This window comes from Pteropus alecto, unplaced genomic scaffold, assembly GCF_000325575.1.
Source record: "Pteropus alecto unplaced genomic scaffold, ASM32557v1 scaffold190, whole genome shotgun sequence".
In the NCBI taxonomy this organism is placed as follows: domain Eukaryota; kingdom Metazoa; phylum Chordata; class Mammalia; order Chiroptera; family Pteropodidae; genus Pteropus; species Pteropus alecto.
This window is the reverse complement of record NW_006430462.1, coordinates 1,361,900-1,367,986: the sequence shown is the minus strand read 5'-3', so window position 1 is coordinate 1,367,986 and position 6,087 is coordinate 1,361,900. Positions and strand designations below refer to the sequence as shown.

Genomic DNA, 6,087 nt, shown 5'->3' with positions numbered 1-6,087 from the left:
CCAGTCTTCCAGGTGACATTTACAGGGCTGACTTGGGTCCCTAAAACCCATGAGCAGATAAGTACCAGATGGAACCACAAAGAGAAGCATCAATGGTCTCTCTTCTGCTTCTCTTGAAAATGGCCTGAGCCACTTCTCATGGAGTGTTGGTTGCCATGGCAAAGGAAGGAGGTGCCATCACACTGAAGATCCACTTCAGAATAAAGCTTGCCTCTTTACACTGGACCAGTGGTTACCTCACCTATTTTCATGAGACATCACAATTTCAAGGATCTGCAAACTGGATAGTCTTTGGTTCATGATACCACTCTGCAGCCCAAGATTTCTGGGTTTCTCTTTACCCCTAAAGCAGCCCCTGGAAAAATGCAGGTGGCCCAAGAGGCCAGAGTTCCAGTTACAACTGTGTCATCAGCCTCTGGGTGCCACTGAGTACTCATGTTTTTGTTTGTTTTTTGAAGTGAACGTCACATAATATAAAACCACTTTAAAGGGAACAACTCGGCGGCACTTAGCATAGTCACAATGTTGTGTAACCACCACCTCTATCTCGTTCCAAAACATTTTCATAACCCAAAATAATACCTCACTTCCATTAAGCAGTTACGCCCCATTCTCTCCTCCCCCAGCCCCTGGCAACCACAAATCTACTTCCTGTCTCTATGGATTTACCTATTCTGATTATTTAATAAATATGGAATCATACAATATATGACCTTTTGGTTCTGGCTTATTTCACTCAGCATAATGTTTTGGAAGCTTATCTGTGCCATAACATGCATCGGTATTTCATCATTAAGCAGTTACGCCCCATTCTCTCCTCCCCCAGCCCCTGGCAACCACAAATCTACTTCCTGTCTCTATGGATTTACCTATTCTGATTATTTAATAAATATGGAATCATACAATATATGACCTTTTGGTTCTGGCTTATTTCACTCAGCATAATGTTTTGGAAGCTTATCTGTGCCGTAACATGCATCAGTATTTCATTTCTTTTTATGATTGAATAATATTCCATTGTATGGATGTAGCACAATTTGTTTATCCAGTCATCCACTGATGGACATTTGGGTTGTTTCACCTTTGGCTACTGTGAATAAAGCTGTTGCGAACATACGTGTACAAAGATTTGTTTGAGTCTCTCTTTTCCATTTTGGGGGATCTATTCCTCTCTGTACCTCATTTCTTTTTATACTTGCCACTGCACCTAGTCAGGGGGTTCTAGCATAGTAGGAGGGGAGGCTTTTTCACCTTGTTACCTAAACTAGTCATGCAGACACACGCACGCCCAATGCCACCTCTCTGCCTGGCCACACCTGCCATGCCATAGCCTCTGGGGAAAGACTCTAGAGAAAGCCAGCTTTCACCTGCCCACCAGCCATGCTATTAATGAAGACTGTGTACATCCACTAGGTCACTAGAGGGGCTCCCCTCTAACACCTGTTCCCTGAGAGAGTTTCATCCCGATGAAATTTCATTTTGACTGATCCAAGCAGCCACCCTTACCTGTGGTGAGTGTGGGGCTCCCTGAATTCAGGAGATGTCTGCAGAGCAGAGGAGAGTGGCATTTGGTGTTGTCCAGAAAATATATGCCTTTTAACAATTCTATGTAGCTACAAAATCCCGCCCCCCCAATAACCACCTTCAGATGTAAGGAAGTTGACCCCTAGCCCACTTACTTGACACTGTTCCAAGTGCTTTACCCACATTCCCTCCCTGCTCCCCCTGGAGATGTATCTGTATCACCTCCATCTGACAGATAAGAAAAGTGTGGCTCAGAGAGGGGGAAGTGACTTACCCAAGATCAACCAGCTAGAAAATGGTGAAGCTGAAATTTAAATCCAGTATTATCTAATTTTTTTTTTTTTTTTTTTTATGTCTACAGCACCTGGTCTTCCTAGGTGGTCTCCCATCCCAGTACTAACCAGGCCCAACCCTGCTTAGCTTCACAAGATCAGATATCGGGCTTGTTCAAGGTGGCATGGCCGTAGACCATGGACTGTGGCTCCACTGGGATGTGAACCCAGGACCTTCAGCGCGTAAAGCAGACGCGCTAACCACTACACTACAGAACCATGTCCAAAGCATTATCTAATTTCAGAAGCTGCACTCAGAAGCTCTAAAAACCTGACTGCATTCACACTCATTCCATCCTTCCCCTAGGAAGGATGTGCAGCCCCACAGCAGCTGGACAATGACCCTGCTACCTTGCTGGGGTCACTCTGGTGTCTGTTCAATCACCCTGCCCTAGGCATACACAGTGGCAGTTAATCTCTGCTTCAGTCCTGGAGGGACATCACTGACTGGTTCAAGATCATGTCCATGAATGAGTAAAGTCTAGTATTCTCCAGAGTCTTATCTGTGTCCTGCCCCCAGTGGGTGCCTTAATGTGTGAAAGCAGGCAGTCTTGCTAGATAAGTCACGGACAGGAGTATTAGCCTCAATTATCTGAGTTGCAGACTCTGATACAAGGATTCAAGTGCAGGTAGTTTATCTGGGAAGTAATCCCAGGAAGCATTGATTAGGGAGTAGAGCCGTGAGACAGAGAAGAAAGAGAAGAGAAGAAAGTCAAGAGTAGGTGCTTTAATGAGTATATTGGCCTGCGAGAGTTGCCATAAGAAAATAACGCAGACTGAGTGCCTCAAAGAACAGAAATTAATTTTCTCACAGTTTCGGAAGCTGGAAGTCCAAGATCAACGTGCCAGTAGAGTTGGTTTCTTCTGAGGCCTCTGTCCTTGACTTGCAGAGGGCCATCTTTTTGCTGTGTCTTCACATGGTCTTTCCTCTGTGCATGAACCCCTGGCGTCTCTTCCTCTTCTTATAAGGACACAGTTCTTTTGAATTAGGGACCTACCCTATGACCCCATTTAATTTTAACAACCTCCAGAAAGGCCCTGTCTCCACATGCAGGCACACTGGGGAGTTTGGGCTCCGACAGACGAATTTCAGAAGGACACAATTCCATCCACAACAATGAACAAGTTGTGTGATCGACTAGGATTCAGTCCTGCTGAGGTCCTCCAGGAGAATGTGTGAGATGCACCTGCATCATCCCACCTGAGGTCATGGAAGCCGGGGATACTTACACACCAACTCTTATATGTCATAACTGAAGGATGCTCTCCTTGCACACCAACCCCTCACCACCTCCAGAATGCCCTGGACCTACAGCGCAAAGCCACTGGCATGCCTGGGCGGTGAGTGTCGAGGGGACTTCTGCTATAGGGGACAGTGGATCATCCATTCCCTCATTACCCTCCCACCGCCCAATCCCACTTTGAGCTCAAAACATCCAGGGACTCCTCAGTTTGAGAAGTTTCCACCACTACATGCCAATGTGGCATATGATGTTGAGCCACGCAGAGAGAACCTTGCTCACAACCTAGTTGGGAAGAGAGTAGAAGTCACTATGATCAGTGCCATAATGAAGGAAGGGCTTTGGGGAATATTTATTAGTGGCAAAACTAGTTTTTGAAGTCAAGAGACAGCCTACTAAATAACAGACACTGTACCAGGTACTTAGTATCAAAAAGTGTAAGAATAATTCTTTCAATCACTAATTTTTTTAGGCCCTTTTCAGTTTCGAGTGTCAGAAATAAGCCCAAGTCAGAATGGTTTCAGGCACAGCTGTATCCAGGTGTTCGAACATTGCCAGGCATCTGTCTTTCTCCAACTGTCTACAGGTGCAGTGGGCAGGAACCCACCAGGGACTGCCGGACCCGCTATTACCTGACTATTTTGTTTCCTTTCTCTGCTTCTCTCTCAACCAGGGCCAACAGCCAAGATGTAGATCCAGGAGTCATGCAGACCTGAGTTTGAATCCCACCTCTGCCCTTTACTTACCACATGACTTTGGGCAAGTCACTGCACCCCTCTGGGCCTCTGTGTCCTCTTCTGTAAAATGGGGATGACATAACTTCTCTTGCAGGGCTTTCAGAAGAATAAAGTAATCTGAATGTGGAAAACACATGGCCCCATCGTGAGCTCAGTAAAATCTGGCTCTTTCTATCCCGACCTCTATCCCTACCTCTACCTCTACCTCTATCTCTATCTCTATCTCTATCTCTATCTCTATCTCTATCTCTATCTCTATCTCTATCTCTATCTCTATCTCTATCTCTATCTCTATCTCTATCTATCTCTCTTTACAGGAAGGGTCATTAGAGACTCTCTAAGACCTGGAGTTCTTATTCCTGGGGAGTTATTATAAGGAGTCTGTAAAGCAAGTAAATAACAAATCCTATCCACAGATATGCTTGGTCTTTTTTGCGTGTGCGTCTTTACTGTTGGTTTAATTAAATACGGGTCAATGTCAACTTCACGCCCTATTCATGGTCGCTTTCTTTATCATCAGGCCTCTTTTTCATCCCAGGATATAAAAGGGTAGCCTTAACCTTGCAGAGTCTATGATCTATTTTCCTTTGAGAAAAAGTCCAACAGAACTAGCAAGGTTTGGGGCCCGCTGGTGTCCCCCAACCTCTTCATTTGTGGTGCCCAGAGCAAAGCTTAGAGAAAAGGAGGCCTCGCCCCAAGGTTCCCCAGCCCCCGCTCCTGCGCTCCTTGCTCTTCGTGTGCCTGCCTCTGCCCGTCCCTCCTTTGTCTCCAGCATGTGTGTGTCGTGTGGGCATGCCTGCGTGCGGGCCATGGCCTGTGTCCCGCTGCTTCTTTGTCTCGGCTTTTGTTTCCAGACAACAGAGAAGGGGAGCAGAGTGTGTGTCGCTCTCATCCATCTCATCTCATTTTCCATCTGCATACAGACCCCCTCCAGACACCGTGCACCTGCTCCCAGGCCCTTCCAGCAGCCACAGCAGGTGCTGCAGCCAGCCAGCCTCTCACTGGCTGCTGCTGCCTCAAAGAGAGAAGGACAAGCTGCCTCCCCCACCCTCTCCGGCCCTCTTGTTTCCTCTCCCTTCCTGTATTGGTAGATGCTGGCAGAGCCAGAGAGGGCGCTGGAAGGAACTGAGGTAGGGAAGAGGAACCCAGCAGAAGACTTTACAAAGACCCCAGCATACAACGAGTTGAAGTCATCCTCCCCTCTCTCTCCCTTACCCCCGGATCCAATGTACTCTCAGCCCCATCAGTGTATTTGCTTGAACATTTCACTAATGTCACTTGAACTAATGTGTAACACTAATGTCACACATTTCACTTGAATATCCTCATCCCACCAATGGCCACCATCATTTTTGCCTCCATCATCCCCTCCTGGGACCACCAGCTTCCACTCCAGGCCCCTCTAATCTATTCCCCTCACCCAAGCCAGAAGATTTTCAAAATGCAAAGCTGACCTTATCATTCCCCTGCCCACAACCCTTCAGTGATGTCATACTGGTCTCAGAATGAAAAGCAAGCTCTTACCTTCACATGCAAGGCCCTGCCCTGGCAGGCCCCTACTGGCAGCTCCACGTTCAACCCTCACCAAGTTCCTGCTCCAGCTGCAGGCCACTCAGCCCAGCCCTGCCCGAGCCTCGTCATCTCTGGGAAACCTTCTCTGGCCTCCAGGTAAAAGTCAAGTCCATTAAGTTAAACACACTCCTTGATTGACCCATGCCCTCTCCTGCAGGGCTAACTTCAGTTTGAGATTATATATTCATTTGCTTGACTGTTGTACACACACACACCACACACACACACACACACACACACACACACACACACACACACTCTCTATCACCAACCTGTGAGATCCCTCAAAGGAGAAATCTGCCCTATTTTCCCACTGCAGGGTCTGACCCACAGGAAGCCCTCAATGTGTGTTTGTCAAAAGAACCTTGAACTTTAAAATGCTACAGTTCTGGAAGGCTCCTCGGAAACCATTTTATAGTTGCACAGAGATCCAGAGGAGGAAAGTGACTTACCCAAGATCTCTGCTCCAGTGTGGCCATGACGATGGTGTCATCCCAGTGTCCCCAAGGTCCCCAGCTCCTATTGCCTTCCAAAGGTCCCCTCTCCTTTAGAAGCCAATTAAACACCTCAAGCACTCACCTTGAAATGCCTGCAGAAATGCCGTCCATTTCAGGGACTTGTCTGGCTCTTGTGAGTTGGTGATTGTGTGTTTGTCTTTTGCTCCAAACACCTGTTCCTGTT

General features: G+C 47.1%; 1 pseudogene; it reads right to left on the bottom strand.

Annotated features, from left to right (window-relative positions):
• Nucleotides 1-1,876: 1,876 nt before the first annotated feature.
• LOC112481081 lies at nt 1,877-1,993 on the bottom strand (annotated as a pseudogene).
• Between the last annotated feature and the right edge of the window lie 4,094 nt (nt 1,994-6,087).